This window comes from Chiloscyllium punctatum, chromosome 34 (assembly GCF_047496795.1).
Source record: "Chiloscyllium punctatum isolate Juve2018m chromosome 34, sChiPun1.3, whole genome shotgun sequence".
In the NCBI taxonomy this organism is placed as follows: Eukaryota; Metazoa; Chordata; class Chondrichthyes; order Orectolobiformes; family Hemiscylliidae; genus Chiloscyllium; species Chiloscyllium punctatum.
The window spans coordinates 3,222,227-3,237,959 of NC_092772.1; the positions used below are offsets into that span (position 1 = coordinate 3,222,227).

General features: G+C 51.1%; 1 long non-coding RNA gene across 7 annotated transcripts in view; it reads left to right on the forward strand.

Annotated features, from left to right (window-relative positions):
* Positions 1-15,733, forward strand: part of LOC140458757 (uncharacterized) — a 90,197-nt gene continuing 74,464 nt past the window's right edge. For 6 of the 7 annotated variants that reach the window (XR_011953641.1, XR_011953639.1, XR_011953640.1 and 3 more), the window contains exons 1-2: positions 1-132; positions 1,109-1,224. This is a non-coding gene — a long non-coding RNA (uncharacterized lncRNA). Of the gene's footprint in view, positions 133-1,108; positions 1,225-6,977; positions 8,327-15,733 lie in introns of all 7 variants that reach the window. The other variant, XR_011953645.1, reaches the window with a different exon arrangement.

Here is a 15,733-nt window from a genome sequence, read left to right on the forward strand (position 1 = left end):
GAGAGAGAGAGACATGGAGCTGCTTTCTCCGGCAGCGGCTGCGATCGGATTCAGAGAGTCGCGCTTAGAGCCGGTGTGAGGGAGCCTCGCTGGGAAAAAGGAGCGAAGAGAATTCACAATTCCTGGATACAGGTTAAAAATAACTCTAAAAAGGCCCTCCAGGCCCGGGTAAGGAGGCGGCGGTCTCTGATCAGGGAAGGGGCCCAGGGTCACGGCCGCCATTTGTTTGAGGGAAGAGGGAGCGCGGGCCTCAGGGCCGCCATCTTGAGAAGGTCAAGGTGCAGGAGGGCGGGGCTCTCGGGGTCTGTAGAACAATCAGAGGAAAGGGAAGCCCCATTGTTATTGATTAATTCCACGAACACAGCTTCACTGGGCGATCCTGCAGGAATATCCTCTCTCAGTCCTGCTGGGATGTTTCACCCCATCAGAACCAGCAGCTCTCCTCCTCTCTCAGCTCCCCTTCTGTCCTTCCTGCAGCATCTGTCCCCTGGAGCATTAAGCTGACTGTCCTGTCCCTCCCTCAGCTGTTGTTTCTGTAATACCTGTGATATCCCAGTCCCACCTGAGATTACTTCACTAAAGACAGGAGTGCACCCGATGGACTTTTCTTAACATCAGCAATTGTTTAATACTCACTTACAGGTTTTAATTACATTGTTTTTGAAGCATTTACTTCACATTCAACCATTTGCAATGGTGGGATTTGAACCTGTGTCCAGAGAACACTTGCTGAGTTTCTGGATAAATTGTCACACAATAATGCCTCTAGGCCATCACTTCGCCTGCTCACAGTTTGTATATCCCAGTGCAACATGAATCAAAACTCTTTCTTCCAGCACAAGTGTTTGACCCGGCACTCTGATGATGTGACTCGGTACCTCTCCATGTGGTATCCCTCACTGTGTGGGTCTAATTGCTGCCTCTGTCAGCGTCTCTCACTTTTGAAGCTACTCCAGATCATGAGCCAACAGAATTCTCCACTCCAGAGAGATGAGGCAACACAGGTCAGGATTTTCCAGATCTCTGTGGGCTCAGTGCCATTCTATATGTGTAACCCTCAAAGCATTCATCTAATTGCCCATTCTGCCCATTTCTGTGTCCTCTACAGGTACTCATGAAGTTCCAGACTCAATAGACTTGCCAACTGCTGGTTGGGATGATGGTTGGTCAGCCAGAAAGACAAAGTCAGGGAGGTCGGGAGTCTTCAATAAATCCTGCTGCCAGGTAAGATCATTCCAGTGCACAGAGCAGAAAGTAATAATCACCACGCCTGCTGCAAGTTTTGTTGCAATGAGACAGCATCGGGAGTTCCCAGTTATCAGTCCAGGCTTGTGCTTTCTTAGGGAGCATCAGAACAACTGAGGGGAAAGCAGGCCTCCCACGAGAGGGTGGTAATGCAGCCTGGGATCTTTCTGTTCCCTATTCCCTCTCCAACATTGTATCTATGGCTTGTATTGAGGACCAGTGTCTTCAATCATTCTAACTCCTATAACAGTTCCTATCTCTGTCATCTCCTCCCCTCTCTCCAATTATTTCACATATTTGAAACCTCCAGTCCAGATGACCATCCGTATCGCTGTAACTTGCTTCAGTCTCTACAACATGCCTTGTCTCGATAGTCTCCTCCTCCAATAACTGGAGACATCGGGTCTGTTTCTGTGCTGCATGACTCTTTGGCTGAGATTTCCTAAATGGAATGAGTCGGGTTTGCCTGTGTTTGGCTCATATCCCTTCAAACCTTCTCCTCTCCATGTACCTGCCCGAGTGTCTTTTCCATGTTGTAATTGTACTTGTTTTTACCATTTCCTCTGGCAGTCCATTCCGTCTATGCACCATCCTCTGTGGATAATGTTGCCCCTCAGCTCCCTCTTTAAATCCTTGCTGTCTCACGTCACGTTTATGCCTCTAGCTTTGGACACACCTACCCTTGGCAATTCACCTTACTTAGACCATACATGGTTTCATAAACTTGTATAAGGTCACCCCGTGGCCTCCTCTGCCCAGGAAAAATATTGACGACAGTGTTACCAATATCTCCAACTCATGTACTCAATGCTCTCACCAATGCTCTCACAAGTGTGCCAATTGCCGCTTTCAACAACCTGTCACCCTGTGATGCCAGTCAAAGGAACAATGTAACTGCACCCCTTGGTCTCTCTCTTTTCTACAACACTGTTCAGGGCCCAACCATTACCCGTGTTAGTCCTCCTTGGTTTGTCTGAACTAAATCCAACAACTGAATTAAACTCCATCTTTCATTCCTTGGCCCCTTCGTCTATCATTTTGGTAACATCTTGAGCAAACTCCAGTCAAGTTTGTGGGACACGTTTTCCCATGCAATCAGGCCTTATCTTTCCAAATGCATGTAAGGCCTACCTCTTAGAATGACCTCCAACAACTGACCCACCCTGATGTCTCGCTCATCAGTCTGTAGTTCCCTGGCTTTCTCTTGCAGCCTTTCTTAATTAATGACACAACATTATAATCATAGTTGGAGGCATACCGCACTCCGCACTGTTCAGTTAACGCTAACCATACTCTAAAACAGATCTCATCCCACCTGCCTGTTTCTGGATCATATCCCTTCAAACTGTTCCTATTCCTGTACTAATCTAAATGTCTGTTAAACATTGTAATTGTCCCCATGTTCTTGGGAAGTTCATTTCACACACAACCCACCCTCTGTGTAACAATGTGCCTCTCAAGTCTTTTTTTTAAAATGTCTCTTCTCTAAACTTAAAAATGTAGTGCCTTGTCTTGAAACTCCCCTGTCCATGGGAAAAGACAACTCCCATTAACTCTATCGATCCCCCTCATGATTTTATAAACTTCTATGAGGTCATCTGTCAACATTCAGGTTTCAGTGAAAAATACCAACCTATTCAGCCTTTCTTTATACTGAAGCCTTTCGTACCCAGCCACATCCCAGTAAATCTCCTCCCAACCCTTTCCAGCTTAATAATATCCTTCCTATAACTGGGAGACCAGAACTGGACACAGTATTCCAGAAGAGGACTCACCAATGGCCTGTATAATCTCAATGCGCCTTCCCAACTCCTATATCCAAAGGACTGAGCAATGAAAGCAAGTGAGACAAGCACCTTTTTTTAAACTATCCTGTCTCTCCATGTTACAAACTTCAAAGAATTATGTAGCTGAACCCTGAGGTCCCTCTGTTCTACAACACTACCGAAGGTCTTGCTATTAATTTTATAAGCCCTACCCGGGTTTGTTGTACAAAATGCATTACCTCGCATTTATTCAGATTGAACTCCATCGACAGTTTTTCAGCCATTCATTCACACCTTTCATCAGGATCCCTTTGTAATCCCAGAAAACCTTCTTCACTGTCCACAATGCCACCCTCCAGTCTAACAGCCTATCACACCTAGCTCTCTATGGTACAAATGTCTCTGTTCGGGGCCCTTCAATTTCTTCACCAGCTTCCCACAATGTCCTGAGATCCATTTGATCAGGTCCTGGGGATTTCTCTACCTTTGTGTTTTAAAACCTCCAGCACCTCCTTTTCTATAATGTGGACTCATTTCAAGACGTTGAGTCATAGAGATGTACAGCACAGAAACAGGCCCTTCGGACCAACTCCTGCATGACGTTTCTCGTCACATTTGCCAGAATTTTGCCAATATCCCTCTAAACTCTTCCTATTCATACACCCATCCACATGCCTTTGAAATGTATTTCTATCAGCCTCCACTATTTGCTCTGGCAGCTTATTCCATCCACTCTGCGGGAGCCAGTTGTCCTTTAGACCCCTTTGAAAAGTTTCCCTCGCCTGGGGAAATGACCTTGTCTATTGACCCTGTCGATGACCACCATGATTTTAAACACCCTTTATCGGTTAACTCCTCAGCCTCCCATGTTCAAGTGAAAACAGCCCCAGTCTATTCAGGCTTTTCCCTGAAGCACAAACCCTCCAACACTGGCACCATCTTTGGTCATTTCTTCTGAACCATTTCATGTTCCACGACATCCTTCCGATGACATTGAGACCAGAATTGCACACATTATTCCAATAGTGGTCAGGCCAAACACTGTTTAGTTCCTTGAGCGCCCCAGTCTTTATCCACAGTAAGTTCCAAAGTGAAATATTTGTTTTGGATCTTGCAGTTTCACACATTGTTGCCTTCATTGATTATTAAGGAGACCGGGTTTGTCCCGAGCTCTTCTTTTGCTCTTAATACACTTGTAGAGTCTCTTTGGATTCTCCTTAACTTTCTCTGCCAACGCTATCTCGTGTCCCCTTTTTACATTCCTGATTTCTATCCTAAGTGTATTTCTACAGCCCCGATGCTCCTGAAGGGATTCCCTTGAGCCAGCCAGTTATATCTGACATGTGACCCCCTTTTTCTTGACCACAGCCTCAACTCAGCCAGTGTTTCCTAATTCAGTCAGCATTCAGCTGCACACTAACAGGAACACACTGGCGCTGAACGCTCCTTTTATCTCGATTTTAAAATATTCCTACTTGCCAGATTTCCCTTTATCTGCAAATACTCTCCCCTGATCTACTTTAAAAATTCCTGTCTAATACTATCTTGCTCCATTGAATAACTTTAACTTGTGGATCGGGCCTGTCCTTTTCCATCGCTGTTTTCAAACTAATACAATTGTGGTAACTTTCCAAAGTGCTCCCCCACTAACACCTCAGTCCCGTTCCCTCCCTTGTTTCCCAAGGGGAGGTCAGGTATAGCCCCATTCTCCAGTTGGGCCACTTACATAATGACTGGGAGTTTTCGGAACACACTTAACAAATACCTTCCATCCAAATGTTTAACTTAGAAACAATCCCAGTCCAGGTTTGGAACGGTTAAGATCCCCTATCATTACAACCCTATTATTCTAAGAGATGTCTGAAATCTCCTGACATATTTGCTCCTCCATCTCCCATTGCCTATCGCTGTAGTCTGACCGTAGAAAACTAATGACCAATTTTTATTTCTCAGTTCCACTAATATCGTTTAACTGGGCGATCCTACATGAATCCTCCCTTGAGGTACTGCTGGGATGTTTCCCCCAATCAAACCCACCAGCTCTCCTCCTGTTTTGCCTCCTGTTCTCTCCTTCCTGTAGCATCTGTCTCCGGAACATTGAGCTGCTGCTCCTGTTGCTCCCTCAGCTGTGTTTCTGTAATATCTATGGGATCCCAATCCCATGTTCCCATCCATGCTCTGGGTTCATCTGCCTTATCTGTCTGGCCCTTTGTATTGAAATAACTGCAGTTTAATCCACCACTTTTCCATAATTGTCTGCTATGTTCTTGCCTGCCTTGTCCACTTATATTCCTCTGTTGAACCTTTGTACCAGCCTCAACTTTCTTTCTGGCCTTATGACTCTTTGGGGTCACACAGCCCTGCCAGACAAGTTTAAATCCTCTCGAGCAGCTCCAGCAACGTTCCCCACCAGGATGTGGGTCCCCCTCCTGCTCCCAGTTCAGGTGTATTCCCCACCCTGTCTACCTGTGCTGACACCTTCAGACATCCAGGGACTTGCCCACCAAGGTCCCTGTGTCCCTCAGTTCTCCAGGAGGACCGACCATTCATGATGTATATCATTCATTTATTAGACTTCCCACAGTGCATTACCTCACAGTGACCAGAAGTAAACTCTGTCTGCCATTACTCTGCTCAGTTTATCATCTGATCGATATCAGACTGCAGCCTGAGTCCATCCCCCTCACTGTGGACAACACCCTCACCTTTCATGTTATCGGCAAACCTACTAATGTTACCATCTGCTTTCACATCTGAGTGATTAATGTCCATAATGAACAGCAATGGCTCCTGCACAGATCCCTGTGGTACATCCGCTGGGCAAAAGCTTTCAGTCACAAAACCAACCCTCCACCACGTGTGGAGCCAATTTACCAACTGACCTTGGATCCCATGGGATCTTCCCTTTTGGACCAGCGTTCCGTGTGGGACCTTGTCAAAGACCTTAATGAACTCCATATAAACCACATCATCTGCACGGCCCTCATCAATATCAGAGGACAGTCGTCTAGCAAATCCATACAGACAATCCCTCATGAAATTGCGGGGGGAATCCGTTTTTGGTGGATACATTCTTCCTCTTTTTGCAGTTCTGTGTACTGCAGTGTGTTGTGGCCCTTTTGAACAGTGTCTTGATGCAACTTCTTTTGTGTGTGTTGAGGTGGTTGCTTTCATAGATCAGGACTTGGTCTGTGTGTGTTGCTTTCCTGTATACCTTTGTGGTGAATTCTCCATTCGGTGTTCTCTGTACCGTCACGTCAAGGAATGGGAGTTGGTTGCCCTTTTCTTTCTCTCTTGTGAATCGGATTGCGGTGAGTGTGGCGTTGATGATCCGGTGTGTGTTCTCTATTTCTGTGTTTTTAATGATTACAAAGGTGTCCTCCACATATCTGACCCAGAGTTTGGGTTGAATTTGCAGTAAGACTGTTTGTTCTAATCTTTGCATTAGCACTTCTGCTATGAGTCCAGAGATGGGTGAGTCCATGGGTGTGCCGTTGATTTGTTCATATATTTGGTTGTTGAATGTGAAGTGTGTTGTGAGGCACAGGTCCAGTAGTTTGAGTATGCCGTCTTTGTTGATAGGTTCAACGTCCTGTTGTCTGTTCTGTATGTCCAGCAGGTTGGCTATTGTTTCTCTGGCTAGGGTTTTGTCGGTAGAGGTGAACAGTGCCGTTACATCGAATGAGACCATAGTTTCTTCCTTGTCTATGTGTATATTTCTGATGATGTCCAAGAATTCCTGTGTTGACTGTACAGAGTGTCTGGATCCGCTGATCAGGTGTTTCAGTTTCTGCTGTAGTTCTTTAGCCAGTTTGTGTGATGGTGTCCCTGGTAGTGATACTATGGGTCTGAGTGGGATGGCTGGTTTGTGCAATTTGGGTAGTCCATAGAATCTGGGGGTGTTGTTGGTTTCAGTTTTCATTCCCTGTCGGTCAAACCTGGTTATCTGTCCGTTTTTTATTGTAGGTTTCTCAGTGTGTTGTTTATCCTATTGGTGAGCTGCGGTGTGGGGTCAAACTCCACGCAATGTCATCCACAGATGCCTCAGGGAAAGACAACGGAATGAAGACATGCCACGACCCAAAGGACTAGCCACACTACCATGCATCAGGAACATTTCCGAACTGACAGCCAGACTACTGCGACCACTAGGACTCATAACAGCACACAAACCAACAGCCATTCTCAGACAACAACTCACCAGGACGATGGACCTGACACCCAGCATGAGCAAAACCAATGTCGTGTACAAAATCCCATGCAAGGACTGCACAAAACACTACATAGGACAAACAGGAAGACAGCTAACGATCCGCACCCATGAACACCAAACTGGCCACGAAACGACACGACCAGCTATCCTTAGTAGCCACACATGCAGATGACAAGCAACGTGAGTTCGACTGGGACAACACCACTATTATAGGACAAGCCAAACAGAGAACATCCAGGGAATTCCTCGAGGCATGGCACTCATCCACAGATTCAATCTATAAGCACATCGACCTGGACCCAATATACTGGCCACTGCAGCGGACAGCTGGATATGACAACCGCAAGCGGCAGATACAAATCACTATAAATCCCGGAGGAAAGATCACAGAAGCGCTTCACAGGAGGCTCCCAAGCACTGAGGATGTCACCTAGACAGGGGACGAAACGTCTGCAACACAAATTCCCAACTCGGCGAACAGAACCACAACAAGGAGCACCCAAGCTACAAATCTTCTCCCAAACTTTGAAGCCCTTTAGACTCTACTAAGCTCAGTCATGAACAAGCCACCATCTCTCTATTTCCTTTGCCTTGTTCAGTGTCTGCAACTTTCGCTGTATCTTCCAGTAAAGTTCTTTAGATACTGCAGGTCTGCCTAGCTCCCCAGATAACCTGTTTCATCCCCTACAGCTCCCTCAATCACTGTAACACCCTCTGCTCTGTCTAATCCTCCCCTTTCCCACTGTCTTCCAGGCACAACGGCGATCCTGTAAGAGAGCAGTGTGGAATGGGATGTTATAAATCTCAGCTGAGGCTTGAGGCCTACCATTACCTGGGAATCACAAGGGGAGAGAAGCTGAGAGAGAGCAGCACAAAGTGGGAGAATATAAATCAGCAGCGAGGGTCAAGGCCGACTGGGACTTGGCGTTGGATATAAAGCAGAGCAGGAGGCTCGAAATCAGCACTGAGTCACAGAGGGAGTGACCGTGTGAGGGAGCAACTTGGAGCAGGAGCTTGAGGCTGACTCACACCTGGGAGAATATAAATCAGCCCTGAGGATCGAGGCCTAGTTGTACCTGGGAGTCACAGAGACGCTGACACTGTGAGGGCGCAGACTGGAGTGAGAGCTGGATAATGACATGTCCGAGGATACACATCACTGTGTGTGCACGTGTCCCTCCATTGTTCTGTGTTTGTGTGTGTATGCGTGCGTATCCCCTTCCCTCGCTGTGTGTGTGTAACTCTCCTCACTTGTGTGTTTGTACCTCCCTTGCTGTGTGTGAGCATGTCCCTCCTTCACTATGTGTGTGAGCATATCCCTCCCTCACTGTGTGTGTGCATGTCCCTCCCTCGCTCTGTGTTTTTGTTTGTGTGTGCGTATGTCTGTGTGTCACCATCCCTCACTTTGTGTGTGTGTGTGTCCCCTCTCGCTTTCTGAGCAATGTCCCACCCTCGCTGTGTCTGCGTGTCTCAACCTTCTTGTGTGTGTGCGTGTCCAACCCTCGCTGTGTGTGTGTGCGTGTGCCCCTCTTGCAGTGTGTGAGGGTGTCCTCTCCTCGCTCTGTATGTGTGTGTATGCATATCACTCACTCACTGTGTGTCTGTGTGTCCGTCCCTCGCTGTGTGTGTGTGTGTCCCTCTCTCACTGTGTGCGCGTCGCACTTGCTTTGTGTGTGTGTCCCTCCCTCGCTGTGTGTGTGTCCCTCCCTCGCTGTGTGTGTCTGTGTCCCTCCCTCGCTGTGTGTGTGTGTGTGTGTCCCTCATCGCTGTGTGTGTGTGTCTGCGTGTCCCTCCTTCACTTTGCGTGTGTGTGTCCCTGTCCCTCACTGTGTGTGTCCCTCCCTCGCCGTGTGTCTGCATGTATCCCCCTCACTGTGTGTATGTGTGTGTCCCTCCATCGCTTTGCATGTGTGTGCACCCTCTCAATTTGTGTGCACATGCCCTACCCCTTGCGGTGTGTGTGCTTGTCCCTCCTTCACTGTGTGTCCCTCTCTCGCTATGTGTGTGCGTGTCGCTTCCTCGCTGTGTGTGTGTGTCCCTACCACGCTGTGTGTGTCCATGCTCCCTCCCTCGCTGCGTGTCTCAGCGTGTCCCTCCCTTGCTCTGTGTGTGTGTGTCACTCCCTCACTGTGTGTGTGTCCCTCACTCTCTGTGTATGTGCGCATGCATGTCCTTTCCTCACTGACTGTGCATGTCCTTCCCTCGCTGTGTCTGTGTGTGTGTCTCTTCGCTGCGTGTCCCTCCCTCACTCTGCGCGTGTGTGTTCCTCCCTCGCTGTGTGTGTGCGTGTCCCTCCCTTGCTCTGTGTGTGTGTGTGTGTGTGTGTGTGTGTGTGCGCGTGTGTGTGTGTGTGTGTGTGTGTGTGTGTCCCTCCTCACTGTGTGTATGTGTGTGTGTGTCCCTCTTGCTGTGCGAGTGTGTGCTTGGCCCTCCCTCGTTGTGTGAGCATGTGTCTCCCCCCTCGCTGTCTGGGCGTGTGTCCCTCTCTTGCTGTGTGTGTGTGTCTGTGTGTGTGTGTCACTCTCTCGCTGTGTCTGTCTGTGTTTGTGTGCTTTCTCATGCATGTGTCGCTCCCTCACTGTCTGTGTGTGCGTGTCCCTCCCTCGCTCTGTGTGTGCGTGTCCCTCCCTCGCCGTGTGTCTGCATGTATACCCCTCGCTCTGTGTGTGTGTGTGTTTGTGTGTGTGTGTGTGTGTATTTGTGCGTGTCCCTCCTTTGCTTTGCGTGTGTGTGCCCCCTCTCAATTTGTGTGCACATGCCCTCCCCCTCGTGGTGTGTGTGCTTGTCCCTCCTTCGCTGTGTGTCCCTCCCTCGCTGTGTGTGTGCGTGTCGCTCCCTCGCTGTGTGTGTGTGTGTGTGTGTGTCTCCCACGCTGTGTGTGTCCATGCTCCCTCCCTCGCTGCGTGTATCAGCGTGTCCCTCCCTCACTCTGTGTGTGTCCCTCCCTCACTGTGTGTGTGTGTCCCTCGCTCTCTGTGTATGTGCGTGGGCATGTCCTTCCCTCGCTGTGTCTGTGTGTGTCCCTTCACTGCGTGTCCCTCCCTCGCTGTGTGTGTGTGTGTGTGTCCCTTCCTCGCTGTGCGTGTGTGTGTGTTCTCCCTCAACTTGTGTGTACGTCCCCCTTGCTGTGTGTGCGTGTCCCTCCTCACTGTGTGTGTGTGTGTGTGTGTCCCTCCTCACTGTGTGTGTGTGTGTGTGTGTGCGTGTGTGTGTGTGTGTGTCCCTCCTCACTCTGTGTGTGTGTATGTGTGTGTGTGTGCGTGTGTGTGTGTCCCTCCTCACTCTGTGTGTGTGTGTGTGTGTGTGTGTGTGTGTGTGTGTGTCCCTCCTCACTGTGTGTGTGTGTGTGTGTGTGTGTGTGTGTGTGTCCCTCCTCACTGTGTGTGTGTGTGCGTGTCCTCCTCAGTGTGTGTGTGTGTGTGCGTGTGTGTGCGCGTGTGTGTGTGTCCCTCCTCACTGTGTGTGTGTATGTGTGTGTGTCTGTCCCTCCTCACTGTGTGTGTGTGTGTGTGTGTGTGTGTGTGTGTGTGTGTGTCCCTCCTCACTGTGTGTGTGTGTGTGTGTGTGTCCCTCCTCACTGTGTGTGTGTGTGTGTGTGTGTGTGTGTCCCTCCCTCGCTGTGTATGTGTGAGTTACTCCCTTGCTCTGTGTGTGTCTCCCTCTTGCTCTGCATGTGTGTGTGTGGCCCTCCCTCGCTGTGTGTGCATGAGTCTCCTCCTCACTGTGTGTGTGCGTGACCCTCTCTTGCTCTGTGTGTGTGTGTGTGTGTGTGTGTGTGTCCATGTCCCTCACTGGCTGTGTGTGTGCGTGCCCCTCTCTCGCTGTGTGTCTGTGTTTGTGTGCTTGGGCATGAGCGTGTCCATCCCTCGCTGTGTGTACGTGTCCCCTCTTGCTGTGAGTATGTGTGACCCGTTTACAGTGTATGTGAGTGTCCTTCCCTCGCTGCGTGTGTGTGTGTGTGTGTGTGCCCCTTCCTTGCTGTGTGTCTATGCGCGTGTCCCTCCCTTGCTTTGTGCGTGTGTGAGTGTGCCTCTTGCTGTGTGTGCGTGTGTCACTTCCTCGCTTTGAGTGTGTATCCCTCCCTTGTTCTTTGTGCATATCCCCACCATTGTGTGTCCGCATCGCCCCTCGCTGTGTGAGTGCCTGTCCCCCCTTGCTGTGTGTGCGTGTGTCCCGTCTCGCTGTGTGTATGTGCCCCCTCTCAATTTCTGTGCACATGCCATCCCCCTCACCGTATGTCTGCTTGTCCCTCCTTCCCTGTGTGTGCGCGTGTCCCTCCCTTGCTGTTTATGTGCGTGTCCGTCTCTCGCTCTGTGTGTTGGTGTATATCCCTCCCTCGCTGTGTGTGTGCATGTCCTTCCCTCCGTCTGTGTGTGTGTGTCCCACTCTCACTGTGTGTGTCCCCCTCTTGCTGTGAGTATGTGTGTCCCTTTTGCAGTGTATGTGAGTGTCCCTCCCTCGGTGTGTGTGTGTGTGTGTGTGTGTGTATGCATGCGTGTCAATTCCTCACTGTGCCTGTGCGTCACTCGCACGCTGTGTGAGTTTGTGTGTGTGTGTGTGTGTGAGTTCGTGTGTGTGTGTGTGTGTGTGTGTGTGTGTGTGTGTGTGTGTCCCTCCCTTGCTCTTTGTGTATATTCCCCTCGCTGTGTGAGTGCATGTCCCCCCTTGCTCTGTGTGATTGTGTCCCTCCCTCGCCGTGTCAGTGCCTGTCCCACTCACTGTGTGTGCGTGTCCCCTCACTTTCTGTGCACATTTCCTCCCCCCTCGCCGTGTGTGTGCTTGTCCCTCCTTCCCTGTGTGTGTGTCCCTCCCTCGCTGCATGTCTCAGCACGTCCCTCTCTCGCTGTGTGTGTGTGTATCTCTTCCTCGCTGTGTGTGTGTGTGTACGTGTTACATGCTCACAGTATGTGTTCTTGTGTCACCCCTTCACTGCGTGTCCCTCACTCGCTGTGTGTGCGCGTGTCTCTCCCTCGCTGTGTGTATATATGTGTGTATGTGCGTGTCCCTCCCTCTGTGTGTGTGTGTGTGTGTGTGTGTTTGTGTGTGACCCTCCCTTGCTGTGTGTGCATATCCCTCCCTGGTTGTGTGTGTGCGTGCGTGTCCCTCTCTTGCTCTGTGTGTGTGTGTGTATGTGTACCTCTTGCTGTGCGTGTGTATGCATGTGTCTCCCACTCGCTGTGTTTGCGAGTGTCCCTCTCTTGCTCTGTGTGTGTCTGTGTTTGTGTGTCCCTGCCTCACTGTGTGTCTGCGTGTATCCCCCTCTCACTGTGTGTGTTTGCATGTCACTCCTTCACATTGCGTGTGTGTGTGTCCCCGTCCCTCGCTCTGTGTGTGTCCCTCACTCTCTCTCTGTGTATGTGCGCATGCATGTCTTTCCCTCACTGTGCCTGTGTGTGTGTCCCTTCGCTGAGTGTCCCTCCCTCACTGTGTGTGTACGTCCTCCCTCACTCTGTGCGTGTGTGTGTGTGTGTCCCTCTCTCGCTCTGTGTATGTGCGTGTCCCTCCCTCGCTGTGTATGTATGACTTTCCACGCTTGCTCTGTGTGTGTGTGTGTGTGTGTGTGTGTGTGTGTGTGTGTGTGTCCCTCTTGCTGTGCGAGTGTGTGCTTGGCCCTCCCTTGTTGAGTGAGCATGTGTCTCCCCCCTCGCTGTGTGTGTGCGTGTCCCTCTCTTGCTGTGAGTGTGTGTCCCTCACTTGCTCTGTGTGTGTGCATGTCCTTCCCTGCCTCACTGTGTGTGTGTTTGTGTGTGTGTGTCACTCTCTCACTGTATGTGTACGTTTCACTCCCTCGCTGTTTGTGTGTCCCTCGCTCGCTGTGTGTGTGAGTGTGTGTGTGTCCCTCCCTCGCTCTGTGTGTGTGTGTGTGTGTGTGTCCATTGCTGTGTATGTGCGTGTCCCTCCCTCGCTGTGTATGTGTGACTTTTCCCCCTTGCTCTGTGTGTGTTTGTGTGTGTTTGTGTGTATGTGTGTCCCTCCCTTGCTCTTTGTGTACATCCCCCTCACTGTGTGAGTGCATGTCCCCCCTTGCTGTGTGTGCCTGTGTCCCTCCCTCGCCGTGTCAGTGTGTGTCCCCTCTCACTGTGTGTGCGTGCCCCCTCTCACTTTCTGTGCACATTTCCTCCCCCTCGTCATGTGTGTGCTTGTTCCTCCTTCCGTGTGTGTGTGTGTGTGTGTGTCCCTCGCTGTGTATGTGTATGTCTGTCCCTCGCTGTGTGTGCCTGTCCCTCCCACACTGTTTGTGCATGTCCTTCCCTCCCTAGCTCTGTGTGTGTGTGTTTGTGTGTGTCCCTCCCTCGCTGTGTGTGCATGTCCCTCCCTGGATGTGTGTGTGTGTGTATGTGTGACTTTCTCCCCTTGCTCTGTGTATGTGTGTGTGTGTCCCTCTTGCTGTGTGTGTGTCCCACCCTTGCTCTTTGTGTATATCCCCCTCACTGTATGTGCGCATCTCCCCTCGGTGTGTGAGTGCATGTCCCCCCTCGCTGTGTGTGCGCGTATCCCTCCCTCGCTGTGCCTGTGCGTATCCCCAGTCGCTGTGTGTGCGTGCACCCTCTCAATTTCTGTGCACTTGCCCTCCCCCTCGCCGTGTGTCTACTTGTCCCTCCTTCCCTGTGTGTGGGTGTCCCTCCCTCGCTGTGTGTGTGCATATCCCTCCCTCGCCATGTGTGTGTGTGTCCCTTCCTTGCTGTGTGTGTGTACGTGTCATATCCTCACTATATGTGTTTGTGTGTCCCCCCCTTCACTGCGTGTCCCTCCCTCGCTGTGTGTGTGTGTGTGTGTGTGTAAGTGTGTCTCCTCCCATGCTGTGAGTGTGCGTGTCCCCCTTGCTGTTGTGTGTGTGTGCGTGTCCCTCCCTCGCTGTGTATGTGTGAGATCCCCCCCTTTGCTGTGTGTGTGTGTGTGTGTGTGTGTGTTTGTCCCTCTTGCTGTGCATGGCCCTCCGTCGCTGTGTGCATGTGTCTCCCCCTCGCTGTGTGTGTGTGTGTGTGTGTCCCTCTCTTGCTCTGTGTGTGTGTGTTTGTGTGTGACCCTCCCTCGCTGTGTGTGCATGCCTCTCCCTGGCTGCGTGTGTGCGTGTCCCTCTCTTGCTCTGTGTGTGTGTGTGTGTGTGTGTCCCTCTAGATGTGCACGCGTGTGTGTGGCCTTCCCTCTTGTGGGTGCATGTGTCTCCCCCTCGCTGTGTTTGTGAGTGTCCCTCTCTTGCTCTGTTTGTGTGGACCTCCCTCGCTGTGTGTGCATGTGTCTCACCCTCGCTGTGTGTGCGTGCGTGTCCTTCCCTCGCTGTGTGTGTGCGTGTGCCTCCCCCCTCGCTTGTGTGTTTGCGAGTGTTCCTCTCTTGCTCTGTGTGTGCGTGTTTCTGTGCGCGAGTTCCTCCCTCGCTGCATGTGTCTGTGTTTCTGTGCTTGCACATGTCCCTCCCTCACTGTGTGTGTGCCCCCCACTTGCTGTGAGAATGTGTGTCCCTCTAGGAGTGTATGTGCGTATCCCACCCTCGCTTTGTGTGTGTGTGTCCCTCTTGCTCTGTGTGCGTGTGTCACTCCCTCGCTCTTTGTGTGTGTATGTGTCCCTCCATTGCTCTTTGTGTATATCCCCTCATTGTGTGTGCGCATCCCCCCTCGCTGTGTGTGCGTGTCCCTCCCTCGCTGTGTGTGTGCGTGCCCCCTCTCAATTTCTGTCCACATGCCCTCCCCCTCGACATGTGTGAGCTTGTCCCTCCTTCGCGGTGTGTGCGTGTCCCTCCTTGCAGTGTATGTGCGTGTACCTCCCTCGCTGTGTGTCTGCGTGTATTCCCCTCACTGTAAGAGTGTGTGTTTGTCCCTTGCTCTGTGTTTGTGTGTATGTGTGCGTGTCCCTCCTTCGCTTTACGTGTGTGTGTCCCCGTCCCCCGCTGTGTGTATGTGCGCGTCCCTCCCTCGCTGTGTGTGTGTGTGTTCCTGTCCCTCGCAGTGTGTCTGTCTGTATTCCCCTCACTGTGTGTCTGTTTGCGTGTCCCTCCCTCGCTTTGTGTGTGTGTGCCCCCTCTCAATTTGTGTGCACATGCCTTCCCCCTCGCTGTGTGTGTGCGTGTCCCTCCCTTGCTGTGTGTGTGCGTGTCCCTCCCTCGCTGTGTGTGTGCGTGTCGCTCCCTTACTGCGTGTTTCAGCGTGTCCCTCCCTCGCTGTGTGTGTGCGTGTCGCTCCCTTACTGCGTGTCTCAGCGTGTCCCTCCCTCGCTGTGTGTGCATGTCCTTCCCTCTCTGTCTGTGTATCTGTGTGTGTTTCCCTTCACTGCGTGTCTGTGCGTGTCCCTCCCTCGCTGTGTGAGTGTGTGTGTGTATCTCCCTCGCTGTGTGCGTGTCCCTCCCACGCTGTGTATGTGCATGTCCCCTCCCTCACTGCGTGTCTCAGCGTGTCCCTCCCTCGCTGTGTGTGCATGTCCTTCCCTCACTGTCTGTGAGTGTGTGTGTGTGTGTCCCTTCGCTGCATGTCTGTGTGTGTCTCTTTCCTGCTGTGTATGTGCATGTCCCTCCCTC